The sequence below is a fragment of the Manis javanica genome, chromosome 10, assembly GCF_040802235.1.
Source record: "Manis javanica isolate MJ-LG chromosome 10, MJ_LKY, whole genome shotgun sequence".
NCBI classification, from domain to species: Eukaryota; Metazoa; Chordata; class Mammalia; order Pholidota; family Manidae; genus Manis; species Manis javanica.
This window is the reverse complement of record NC_133165.1, coordinates 52,046,263-52,059,751: the sequence shown is the minus strand read 5'-3', so window position 1 is coordinate 52,059,751 and position 13,489 is coordinate 52,046,263. Positions and strand designations below refer to the sequence as shown.

Below are 13,489 nucleotides of genomic sequence, written 5' to 3'. Positions count from 1 at the left end.
TTTCAGGATATATCATCCTCACTTATGTTTCCATTTCTTCTCTTCAACTCATTCCAGAATGGCTTTAATGGTCATCAATGACCTTGTTCATAAATCATAAATCCAATAGATATTTTTTACTCTTTATGTTGCCATGCCTCTTAGCAGCATTCAACAGAGTTGACTATTCCCTCCTTGCAATATTCTTCTCAGCCTTCATGACACACCTGTTTTCTACCTATGTCTCTGGCCAGTCCTTCAATGTCTCTTCACTGGCTTCTCTTCCATTGCCCTCCCTTAAGATGATGTTCCTCAGGATTCTGTCTTGGTCCCTCTACTCCCTCTATGTACTCTCCCTGGGCAAGTTTATCCATTCCCATGGCCTCAGTCTCCAGAGCCTCTCAAATCTGTATTGTTCGCTCAGAGTGTTCTCTTTATCTCCAGACTTCAATGTCCAACCTCCTGTTAAACCCCATGTCCTACATCTCAAATTCAGTGTGAACCAAACTGAATCATCTTTTTCACCAATGTCCTTTTCATCCTGTGTTCCCTTCTAGGGTACTACCAGCCATCCAGTGGCTCACACCCAACACCTGCGCATCCCTTTTGATATGTTCCTCTTCTTCACATCTTCGTCAGTGAGCTCTGTCAGACCCACTGCTCTGTCTATACACTGTCCCCATGTTACAAGCTACTCTCCTTTCTCCTAGACAATTACAGTAGACTTTGAGCAGAACCTCCTGTTCCTGCTGCCAGAGGAAACTTTCTAAATCGAAAATTGGAAATGTCACCCTCCTGCTTAAAACCTTTCAAGGTTTCCCATTGCCTTCAGGATCAAGTTCAAAGCCTTAACTTGGCATTCATGGCCCTCCTTGCCTAACACTTCAGCTTACTTCTTGCCATTCTTCCACTGCTCTCTGTCCAGCTACATTGAATTGCCTTCAAAGCAGCTCAGACTCACCAGGCTCTCATTTGCTTCTAGGATTTTGCACATGCTGTTCCCTCTTCCTGGAACTTTCCTCACCCACTTTAACTTGGCTAAAGTCCCAGCTAAATGTCACTTCCTCCACTGACCCTGGGCCACTTCAGCATGCTGCACTCTTCACAGGTGTAATTAATGAAAGTACTTGGATGTAAACTGATTGCAAAGACGTGTTCACCCTGTAGCCTCAAGAGGAACTTAGTTCCCAAAGCATACATAGTAGGCCCTTCATAAATAGTTATTGAATGACTAAACATATGAAGAGCCCAAAAACCAAGTAGGAACTGGGACCTCAAGATTGATACCCTCATGTGGGGCAGCCCTCAGATACCTGAACCTGTCCAAAGGGTCACCTGGCACTGTTCCTACCAATAGAGGGGGGAAGGGGCGGGGTGGAAGTGGGGAAGGCCCTCTGAGAGACACTTCACGTGCCCTACAGGGACCCGTCTTAATTCAAGTCAGTTAAAATCACCCCCACCTAACCTTTGTCCTTGGAAGGTAGAGGCCCACTCCCTGTGGCCTCAGGCCTTGCAGAGTCAAATTAAAGATGTACATAACCTCCTGGGAACTTTTCAAGGTATCTCAGATGCTTTCCCCTTGTAATAGGAAGACATTTTTGTTTTCATTGTTTAGGTACTGAGACTGGCGTGTTACTAGGTTAGGGAATGAGGGGGCCTGCGCTGGAGTTCTTTATTCCTGCCCTCTGCATGCCATTAAAAATAATAATTATGATGATAAGCTTCAGAAAGGATAGAAAGAGAAGAGGGATTGGGAGGCGGCACGCGAAGGAGGCCAAATAAAACATAACCAGCGGTATGGCAGCGGTGGGATTCGAACCCACGCCATCGAAATGACTGGAGCCTAAATCCAGCGCCTTAGACCACTCGGCCACGCTACCTGCCGCTTTTACTCTGTTACACTTAGTCTTTATTAGTCTAATGACACAGCACTTCACGCCCAGCCAACCATTGCTCAGGCTTCATAAATATGCGCATGCCCAATAGTAGCCAGGCGAGTCAGGCGGCCTCAATCACGTTTTAAGCTCTGGCTTCGTTCCAGGCCTGGGAACCACAGTGCTCTTGCGATCCACAGTAGCAACTACACTAGGAACACAGCAATAAAAAGGAAAAGAGAGTTCCTCAGTGTTGAACAGTATTCAGTCTTCACGTCAGTGTGCACTTTTTCCGAGAGTGTGCTATACTACTTATGGCCACCTGGGGGCGGTGTGCGCTGCCTTCGCTTCCTGCCCTCGCGAAGGGCCAACCCGCCGGAAGCCCCGGTTTGCCGGGGCTTGAAGCCGGCCGGGTTCCCGACCTGGGGACGCTCCACCCCTACCTCTGGTCATCTCTACAACCCTGGGTGGCCCCCTGGTCTGGCCCCTGCTACCGTGAGGTAAGGATCGGAAAAATTACTGAACATTGTTACAGACTATTTGCATGCCCGGGCTTCCGCAATCGTAACAATCACCTGCGTTTTAAAGAGGGAATAACTGATACTCAGAGAGGCTAAATAACTTGTCTCAGCTCCCCCAGGCAGAGCCTCCGTTCCCCACCTTCCAAGACCCAGTGCTCTTTTGTGTAGACTAGTTCAGTATGTTTTTAAAAATGCAATAAATACATAGCAAACCTCCATTTCCCGTCAACCAGAATAAATTGTTAACATTTTGCATATTTGCTTCAAATAATTTTTCATTAAAAAAAGGGGGGGCAGTATAGATAAGATTCAGGTCCCCTTTGACGTCCCCAAAGTCTATACCCCCTCCATCTTCCTCAGGAGTCTCAGATTCTTTCAATCCACTTTTTTCTAATTTTATGTGCTCATAGCCTTATCCATATCCTTGCATGTTTAAGGAAAACAACAAATAAAAATACCACATAGTAAACATAAGCAGTGAGTGTGCTGAGCAGAATAATGGCTCCTGCCCCAAGATATCCACATCCAAATCCACAGAACATATGCCATTTTATGTGACAAACGGGATTTTGCTGGTGTGATTAAATTAAGGATTTTGAGATGGGGAGATTATTCTGGATTATCCAGGTGGGTCAAATGTAATCACAGGGTCCTTAGAGAGGCAGGAATTAGAGGAGGAGGTGAAGACAGAAACAGAAGTACAGTGATGCAACCAGAAACCAAAGACTGCAGGCAGCCTCTAGAAGCTAGAAAAGGTAAGGAAACGGATTCTTCCCTAGAGCCTCTGAAAAGGAACACAGGGTGCCTGACACCTTGATTTTAGGACTTCTGACCTCTAGAACTGTAAGACAACTGTGGTGGTTTCAGCCACTAGATGTGGTAATTTGTTACAGCAGTAACAGGAAACTAATGCAGTGGGTTAACCCGTGGGGTTTGGGAATCACACAGACTGAGAACTCCTTAGTTGTGTTATAGCAGGTAGATGGCTAGACATGAGCAGGGATGGGGTTAGGGACTTTAGCCAGTGTTTACATTAAGCTAGATGTTTGTTTACATTCTAAATATTCCGTGTATTCTTGCAGGATGTCGGGAGGGAGGGTATAGATAGCAGACCTGCCAAAACTGGCTGGTTCCAACATGCAGGAGAAATGGACCCTGACCTCACCTCTGAATACATTAAACACTCATTGACATACTAAAAATCACACCCTTTGGCACCAGGACAGTTGTGAGGCAGACCAACTAAGGACAAAAAGAGGGCATCACCCTACTTCCTGGAAATACCCTCCCTATTCTGAGAAAACTCCACCTATTCCGATGAATATGCCCCTCCCTGCTTAAGCTCCATTTGTAAAACCAGGCCACCTGAATCCCACCCTGCTGTTCACCTCCCAAGGAGGCCCACACTCTCTCCATGAGTGTGTACTTTTGTTTTATTAAACTACTCTTTGCTTGTACCTGCTCAACCTGCTCATGAATTCTTTCTCAATCACAAATCAAGAGCCCTCTCCTGGTTGAGGTCTCACCAGCAGCAGGGAGACCTCCCCAGTTTGGATCTCTGGACAACTGTGTGATTTAGGAAAGATATTTCTCCTGGGGCCCAAGTTGGTCATCCCTGTAATGAAGTAATAACAGCACCCACCTCATAGGATTTGCTTTGAGAATTAAATTAATTCATTCTGCAAATACTTCTTGAGCACCTGCAACATGCCAGGCAGTGTTCTGGGCACTTGTCTACATCAGAGAATGAAGCAGACAAAGATTAAATGTGGTGATGTGTGTCATGCACTTAAACGGATCCCTGGCACTTAGCCAGAGGGGTGATGGTGGTGCCTTTAGGGACCCAATCTCTTCACTCCCTCCCAGTACCTCAGTGTGCTACCCACGGGAGTTCTTACAAGGGCACTGATCACTTAGTGGTGTTATTCCAAATACATCTCCCCAGCTCCCTGCCTCAAACATGTATTTATGAGTCTCCCCCCAATCATATGGGCCCCGCCAAAACGTCAAGTCAAAGAGAGGATAGGTGATGATGTCTTGTTCACCTAATGCGATATCCCCAGGACCTAGAACAGTACTGACAGCAAGACTATTCCTTGAACAAATGGCTTTGCATCCTGGGTTAAGGCCACTGTGTCTTGTTATGTGGATTTAGACAAAGAGGCAAATGCTCCTGGCTGGAGCTGCCCAACATGAGAGCTCACAGGACTTTTCTCTAGACAGTGCCAGACTGCAGGCTGCTCTTCTGGAACATCAACCCCTGTGGCGGCAAGAAGGAAGCAGAGAACTCTTTGGGTAATCCCCTAAAATGACTCAAAGCATTCTTAAGTACTTGGACCATTTGCTAACAGCAACCCTCTCCCATCCTAACTCTCTCCCATAGAAGTGAACATTAATTACTAACTCAAGTGAACATTAACCCTGCACCTGCTAGGCCCAATCAAGCAAAAAGCAGGTCTTCCAGAAGCAGGAAAGCTGTTTTCAGAGGTGCTCAGAAATCTCATGCCAGAGGTGGTTCTCCCACAGAACAAAAATCCAGTAGAGAAGCAAGGCCATAAACTCATCTGCTGCAGCGGAGCCTCTGCCCTCCAGCCTCTCTGCTGACCTGTCATGCTGACTTTGCTTCTCTAGTGATTCATGCCTTCAAGGGTGATGTGGGCTGGGGCAGCAGCGATGCAAAGACAGCCTCAGCCAGGGAAGAGTGGGGAGGCCACAAGACCAAAGCCACTGGACTGTGTTTTGTTTTGGGGTGGGGTTTGGTTTTTGGTTTTTTGGGGTTTTTTTGGTTTTTAAGTGACATTCAAAAACAACTTTTGCAAAAGTAAAGTTCCTTGTTGAAACGAGCAAGAAAGAAAAGTACTGATAAGAAAATGAAATCACCTTGAATTTTTGCACCCAGTTAAGCTTTGTTAAATTTGTTAAGCTGTGGTAAAGGAAGATGGTTTTGTCATTTTAAATTTGAAATGCGATGTAATGCATGCTCATTGTAAATTTGTTTCAAATGTCAATCACATGTATAAAGTTAAAAGGAAATTCTCTTCCTCACCTCTGCCCTCCTTCACAACCACATCCCACATGTCAGAAGTACTAGGTTAACTGTGTGATGGGCTTCATTTTTTATGTCCAGTAGGCCTGGGACCTTCTGAGCCAGAGGACTTTAATGCTTCTGCTTAAAAGCATCCCACTGTGGTTCCCAAGGACTGAGGGAGTGTGGAGGATGAACAGGCCAGACACAGCAGATTTTTAGGGCCATGAAACTACTATGATGCTATAATGGTGGATACATGTTATACATTTGTACAAACCCATAGAATGTACAGCACCAAGAGTGAACCCTGATATAAAGTATGACTTTTGGTGATAACTGTGTCAGTGTCAGGTCATCAGTTATTTAACAAATGTTCCTCTCTGGTGGGGCGTTCATAAAGGGGGAGGCTAGGGGGCCAGGAGCATATAGGAACTCTCTCTACCTTCTGCTCAATTTTTCTGTGACCCTAAAACTGCTCTACAACCCTTGTGGATGTGGCTTCCTGTGGACAGGGACTCTGAGCAGTTAACACTTCAGACACATTTCCCTCCTATGGCTTGTGTGGTTCTCCAGCCCTCTCTGAGCCTATGGGAGGATTGCACCCACCTCCTAGAATTGGGATCAGCCTTTACCCATGAGAGGTCAAGTACATGTAAGAGCTGGAATACTATTCCCAGTGGTCTTCTGCTGCCATACCCTGAAGCATGGTGAGATGGCAACTCCGTAAGTACTTCTTCTGGGGTAAAACTTTATTGTGATATAATTCACATACCATACAATATGCCTATTTAAAGTGTTTAATTCAGTTTTCTTTTTAGAATATTCAGAGTTGTGCAACCATCAGCATGATCAATTTTAGAACATTTTCATCACCCCAAAAAAGAAGCCCTATACCCATGAGTAGTCACTCCCCTATCCCCAAACTCATACCCAGCTCCAGGCAACCACTAGTCTAACTTCTGTCTCTCTGGATTTCTCTATTCTGGACCTTTCATATTAATGGAATTATATAATATGTCGCCTTTTGTGTTTAGCGCAATGTTTTTAAGGTTCATTCATGTTGTAACATGTATCAGTGCTTCATTCATATTTATTGCCAAATAATATTCCATTATATGGATAGACCACATTTTAATTATCCATTCATCAATTGATGGACATTTGAGTTCTTTTTATCTTTGGTCATTATGATTAATGCTGCTATAAACTTCTGTGTATAAGTCTTTGTGTAGGCATGTGTTTTCATTTCTCTTGGGTATTTACCTGGGAGTGGAATTGTTGGGTTATAAGGTAATTCCATGTTTAATTTTTTGAGTAACTGCCAAACTTGTTTTCCATTTTTTGTTCCTGCTAGCAGTGTGTGTGGGGTCCAATTTCTCCACATTGTCCACACTTGTTATTATCTGACTTTTTAACTGTAGCCAACGTACTGGCTTCAATTTGCATTTTTCTAACGGCTAATGATGTGGAGTATCCTTTCATGTGTCTATTGGACATTTGCATATCTTTGGAGAACTGTCTATTCAGATCTTTTGCCATTTAAAAATTGGGTTGTTTATCATTTTATTACCAAGTTGTAAGAGTTCTTTATATATTCTAGCCTCAGATCCCTTATCAAATATGTGATATATGAATATTTTCTTCCATTCTGAGTTGTCTTTCCAATTTCTTGATGATGTTTTTTGCATCCTGTGGGCTACTGAGTCCCATGGATTACTCTGGTGGAAGGAAAGGGGGAAGACCACAAATCCTTAAGGGAAGGGAGTGGGATTTTTTTCTAGTAGAGGTGGGGATTTTATCCCTCAGCGCTTGAAGAGGAGATGTTTGTCCATATGAGAGAAGGAAGGGCAGGCTTCAGGACAGGAGAGCAAGGCTTGGAACAATTGTGCTAATGAAGGGTCATGGAATGTTTTACCCTTCAGCCTATGTACTACAAGTTTTGGAAAATATAAGATCTAGAAGATATTATTTTGTTTAGGGTTTAGTTTTCTTCTTGGATACTGTAACATCAAGGGTACAGTTTATTGTTTTTCTTCCTATATCTAATTCTCTTTTGTTACCCCAAACTCTTCAATAAAGTCTGAACATCTTTGCATGATGGTTAAAAGAGCAAAGCAAAAGGACCAAGCAAAAACCAAGAATGATCTGATCCACATTTCTTTGCTGAGGCCACCCAGGGCAGCTGTCTTCTAAAGCTTTGGGAAGATGCCTACTTCTTCAGAGCTCAACTCAAGTATTTGTCATTTTTTCAGAGAAGCCTTCCTATGTTCACCTTTATAATATCTCATTGCCTTTTTTGCTCCTCAATCATAGCACCCTGTGCAGTTTGTAATGGTATAGAATAATGACTATTTGAGAAATTTGTTTTCCCTTTTCCTACCCCATTGGATAGCTCCCTGAAGGCAGGCCTCCCCTCCAACTCCTAGCATAATACTTGGCATACAATAGGAGCTTGATAAATATTTGCCGTAAGAGTGAATGCCCAGAAACCCTAGGTTTACATCCTACCAGCTCAACACTCTCTGGAAAAGGTAGATTCCCTTTTTTATGGTGCTGTAGAAGACCCAGATTAGTAGTTCATTGGCCTGGTTTGAGTCACATGGTCATCTCAGAACCAATCAATAGGGCTAAAGAGATGGAATATACTGATTGGCCAGGTCTGGTCATGTGTCCACTGTTGGCGCCTGGGGCATGGGGAGACCTCTTATCATGAACTGAGAATAGGGTGTGCTGGTTCCCTGAACACAAATCAAGATGTCCCTGTAAAGAAGGGGAACTTCTGCTGCACAGACAAAATAACAGAGGCTTAGAGAAGTTAAGAAAATTTGCCCAAGGCTACTGAGCCATAAGTAGTTAAGTGGTGAGGTCTTCTTTTTTCATGTCTGGCTTTGGAGTTGGACAGACCAACTCAGACCCTTTGTTCCTGCCTGACTTTCCACGGTCAGAATTTCAGATGAAATTTTGTCTTTTGCCAAAAGCCAGAGGAGTTTTCTTCAGGTGACTAAAAGCTAACACTTGAAACCAAAATAATATCTTCTAGATCTTATATTTTCCAAAACTTGTAGTACACAGGCTGAAGGGTAAAACATTCCATGATGGGACTATTTCTTTTTCTTCATTTCCCCCCGTTACCTTATGAGATGCTGCCCGTATTTCACCCCCCTCCGCAAGCCTCATAAACTTGAACCTGCTCCCTATAGAAGCTATGGCAGCTGGTGAGCTAAAGGCCTCCCAAGGTCTCGTCTCCCAAGGGAATCAGAATTTTCAGGGGCCTCAATAATGGAAGAGTCAAGAATTAGGGACAGGACACTCAAGAAGCCAGTGTATACCCAGACCCGAATCCTGGCTCTACCACTTATTAACTGTAACCTTGGGAAAGTTGCTTAACCTGCCTTGGTCTCCCTGTGTGTGAAGTGGGGAAAACAAGAAGATTATGATGAGAATTCAGACTGAATGCCCATAAAGCATGTATCACAGTGCCTGGCACAAAGTGAATGGCCTGTAAATATCTGCTCTTACAACCCCAAAACGGGCATGAAAGCAGGTATCACAGATGACAGGTGACTCTTGACCACAGAAACATTCATAGCCTAGTGTGAGGAGGGAAAAATAGCAGTAAGATAGGAGTCCACTCTTGTTCAGAAAAATGTAAATATACCCACAGGCACACCCAGATGTCCGTGTCTTTCTGTTTCTGGATGGCCTGTACCTGTTGGTCTCTGTATTTGCCTGGAGCTCACCTGGACAAAACTCAGCACTCCCAGCTCCATGGGAGACTGGTCATTCACACCATATCAGCCCAAGGAGGCTTCCACAGGAGAATTCTGGGGCAAAGGGTGGGGGTCAGATTGCACACCCACAGCAAACTTTTTAAACATTACCCACTCGATCTTGCCATCCTGGTTCCCCCACCCCCACCCCTCCAAATGCCTGGCAGTTTCTGCCTGTCCCTCCCTCCCTCTCACCTGTGGTCTCCCACACTCCCTCCCTCCCTCCCTCCCTCTGAGTGCTTCAGCAGACCCCAAGCCGCAGGAGCCCTGAAATATAGATGCCCTTTGTCAAGAGGAGCCACCTTGAACATCTTTTGGACAAGTCTATCTCATAGCCTCAGTTTTAATGAAATCCACTTCAGAGGGTTGTTGTGAAGATGAAATGAGATAAATCAACATCACCGTTATTTTTTTCTAAAATAATTGTGAAATTTCTATAATTTTACTAGAAAAGTAGGTGGAAGGATATAAAATCAACATGTTCACAGTCATTATCATTAGTTTATTACCTTTTCTTTATACCTTTCCATATTTATTCCTTCATTACACAGGTATTTATTAAGCATTTACTATGTTCCAGGCCTTGTGCTAGGAGTTCAGAATCCAGCAATGTACAAGACAGGTTAAGTAATGCCTAGAGGCGATCTTAAATAATTACACAAATAATAGGAATTGTCTTAAGGGCCTAAGTTTTTACAAAGCAGAAATCACACACACACACACAAAAGCCAAGCAATTTCCGATAAATATATTTTAAGGTTACGCATGGAGACTCATACAATGAGATCGATTACTAGTAATTTTGGAAAGGACTCCAATACCGGAACTAGTCAGGCAGTAGACGAGAATGGAAGGTGGGGTGGCAGAGGAAGGAGTTAGCAGCCCCTTCTCGAATTACCCACTGGGAGGGCGCCCCGTTGGCGGGTAGGCGCTAGCTAGGCCTGCCACGCGTTGGGTCCCACGCCAGTGTTGGCTGGCTGGGACGCCGCGGACTCGCTGGAGCCCAGACCTGCGTGGCAGCTGCAGGAGCCGGGACGGCCACTGGGGGGCGGCCACGTGAGCGCCCGCCCTGCCGCAGCCCCGCCCCCGCCGCCGGCTCCAGCCCAGCCCAGCTCTGCTCCGTTCCGTCCCGGACCCAACGCCTGCACGCCCTGCGCTGCCGCTGCTCCAGCTCGCGGACGGGCTCCAGCTCTCGCGCCCCTGGAACGCGCCCCAACGCCCCGGGATCATTCCAGCTGCCCCGCGCGCCCCCCGCGCTCTGCTTGCCGCTCCCCGGCACCCTCGGGGGGCCCGCCCGCTCTGCACCCTGGAGCACCGGGCCGCGAGCCTCTGCCAACTTCTCTGGATCCTCGCGGCCGTGGGCGGCGGCTGCAACGCTTGTCCACCCAAGGGAGGTAGGTGCGGGCCTCGGTTGGCCAGCTGGCGGGGCCGGGATCGGGCGCTGCAGGCCTGCGCGCCCCGGTGCAGCCGGCGCCCCGCGTGCGCTGGGTCTGGGGCTTGGAAGTGGGGCCGGAGGCAGCGCGGAAATAGTGTGGGAGACGCTTCTTCTCTGGTTTAAACTCTTCGGGGCTCAATGGTGGTTTCTGTGAAATGGGGAAGTCGTGTAGATTAACGGCAGTGTCGGTCAGGAAAACACTTGGCACGCAGTGGACTGGAAGAGGCAGTTTGGGGGCCTCCGCCCGGGGCGCCTCGGGGGCCCGCAGAGGGTGGGGGCAGCATTGCCTGATTGTCCCCTGCAGGGCCTGGAGCCGCACCCCCACTCCGGGCCCCTAAACAAGAGGCCCGAATTCTCGGAACCTCGAGGACAGTGTAGACACGCCCTTGCTTCATTGTCGGCTGCAGGAGTCGGGGTGTTGGCAGGCTCGGTTGACAAGTGCTCCAAGGGGCCGGCATTAATGTGCGGCGCGGGGGCGGGGGCGTCCGGGGTAAATCCCGGCCCAGATCTTCCTGTACCCGCGTAGGGAGTTGCAGGAAACCAGCCCAGCTGCGCCCCTGTGACAGGCGGCACCTGAGGCGGCCGCTACTTCTGCCTTGTGGGGATGCTCTCTGGGAACATGACTTCTGGGTCCTAGGCCTTGGGCGCTGACTGCTTTGGGGCCTCTCAGCCAGAAAATTGAGCAACATAGCGCACCCCTCTGATTTTACAGAGGAGGAGACTGAGGCCCAGGGTGGTCTAGCAGCAGACTCTTATAAGCAATACGCACTGGTGTGGGGATACAGATTAAGCAGGTGGACACTGACGACGCCCACGGTGTGAAGAGTGTGTGTGTGGTGCTATCAAGGAAGGCTTCCTGGAGGTGGTGATGTTTGTGCTGAGCTGGAAAGGATACCTGTGGAAGGACATAGGATTTAGAGGTGTCTTCCTTCTCGGTGGCCTCCAAAGTACCTTGCATTCATTCCTTTGTGCATGTTTTTATTAAGTACAGTAAAGTTTCTTGGTGAGGTGCAAGTCTGATGTGGTTGGGATTGCCATCCTCCGTCTTCTTGTTTTCCCTCTCAGAGAGAGGGGGTGAGCTGGGGTCCTGAGTTCTTATCTTCAGGGGGTCGGAGAGGCAGGAAGTCAGGGCTTAATTTTCACTCAAAATGGTCTTAGTTTAAATATGATCAATTGTGCACATTCTGTGATTTACAATTTTTTTCTTTTGTGCTTTTTGTGACCAAACACTGCTTTCTGGCTGATTAAGGATCCACCATTGATTTGTTTTTTAAATATTTTAAATGTATTATGTGGTCACCAATACCCACATTCTCTTCTTCCCCCATGGGGTGTCACCTGGGGGATACATAACTGAGTCTTGGCTGATAGAATGGGAGCAGAAATTGTATGTGCCTGTCTCAAGCCTGGACCCTAAAAATCTTCCCCTCTTGCCCATTTACCAGCCAAGTGGGGAGGGCGGTGGGGGCCTAGAGGAGGGCAGAGTCGCAAGCCGGAAGGAGCCTGTGCCTCTGAGAGGCGATGGAGCGGCTCTCCTTTCCCCCTCCCCTGACGGTGCCGGGCTGGCCACTGAAGAGAGAATGGGGCTCTCGTAAGCTCTTTGGAAGGTCTGTGGGTGTAAGAGGGGACTTGTTGGTTTTGGCCTTCCCCTGTGGGTGATCTGGCTGGGCTGTTTCCCTAGGGAAGGGTGTCTTTAGGCCCTTGTCTCACCCTGGTCAGATTCCCCAAAGAAGAAGTCTTGTCCAGCAGAATTGGCATCTGGTTGCTGGACACTGAAAGCAGTGTGGAGAAAGCAGAGGGTCAGCAGTGGAAACTTGGGTTTGTTTAACCTGGGCTCTGGGATTCACTCTTTCTAGTCTGATTGTTAAAGCTGAGGCAGAAACCGTTGATCGGGGCTACATGCAAGGTAATAGTGACTGGCTGGACTGATTAAGGAATGAATGTTTTTGTGTTGGGGAGATCAGCTCTGCTGACCAAGAAACTGCAACTCTTACCCCACTGAACTGAGAATGTTCTGAAAGGTGATGGTAATGACCGTCATGGGGAACTCTTGTAGCCAAGACTGATGGGTACAAACAAGAAGGCGTCAAGCAAAGGAAGGAGCGAGTCACTAACACGCTGATGATGAAGTGGGTGATGACAGTCTCTGGGTCCCCAAAGTCCCAGGGCTGTGGAAGACCCAGAGACACATCTCAAATGGCTAGAAAGTGGACATGTTCAGTTCTTCAGCTGTGAGGCTTTCTAGCCCTAACAAGGACTCCACAGGAGTGGCTGAAAAATGGGTGGCTCAAGTGTAGAAAATTTATCTAGGCCAGTGGTTCTTGAACTTTAGGGCACAGGAGAACCACCTGGAGGTCTCGTTTAAACACTGATGGCTGGGCCAAACCCCTGAGTTTAATTTAGTAGGATGAGAAGGCCCTGAGAATTTGAACATCTAACAGGTTCCCAGGTGAAACCTCAGCTGCTGGTGGTCCCAGGACCACACTTGGGAAGGGCTGGTTTAACTGGGGATGAGTGAGTGAAAGCCCTGGGTTTAGCCTGCACTGCCTTCAACCCCAACTCCCCAACTTTCTAGCCATGTGATTTTTTTTTGTCCTTATCATTAGTCTACAATTACATGAAGAATATTATGTTTACTAGGGTCCCCCCTTCACCAAGTTCCCCCCACAAACCCCATTATAGTCATTGTCCATCAGCATAGTAAGATGTTGTAGAATCACTACTTGTCTTCTCTTTTGCACAGCCCTCCCCATGGCCCCCCATATTATTAGCCATGTGATTTTAAGCAAGTCACTTAACCTCTCTGTTCCTCAGTTTCCTCATCTGTAAGATGAAACTAATAGTGGCTACTTCCTGGGGTTTAAGGAAGGCTTTCTGGAGGA

At 47.0% G+C, this 13,489-nt stretch overlaps 1 protein-coding gene, 1 long non-coding RNA gene and 1 other non-coding gene across 13 annotated transcripts in view; 2 read left to right on the top strand and 1 right to left on the bottom strand.

The window, feature by feature from the left end:
- Positions 1-1,777: 1,777 nt before the first annotated feature.
- TRNAL-UAG (transfer RNA leucine (anticodon UAG)) lies at positions 1,778-1,859 on the bottom strand. Its single transcript has one exon. It is a non-coding gene; the product is annotated as a tRNA-Leu (tRNA).
- A 212-nt stretch (positions 1,860-2,071) lies between these two features.
- Positions 2,072-6,622, top strand: LOC118967313 (uncharacterized). The gene is made up of 2 exons (XR_005054230.2): positions 2,072-2,353; positions 4,594-6,622. It is a non-coding gene; the product is annotated as an uncharacterized lncRNA (long non-coding RNA).
- A 3,494-nt stretch (positions 6,623-10,116) lies between these two features.
- The window catches only part of EEF2K (eukaryotic elongation factor 2 kinase), a 70,164-nt gene continuing 66,791 nt past the window's right edge, over positions 10,117-13,489 (top strand). For 10 of the 11 annotated variants that reach the window (XM_073215451.1, XM_073215450.1, XM_073215449.1 and 7 more), the window contains exon 1: positions 10,277-10,566. The gene's annotated coding sequence lies outside the window, so the exon portion shown is untranslated. Of the gene's footprint in view, positions 10,567-13,489 lie in introns of all 11 variants that reach the window. The other variant, XM_036992114.2, reaches the window with a different exon arrangement.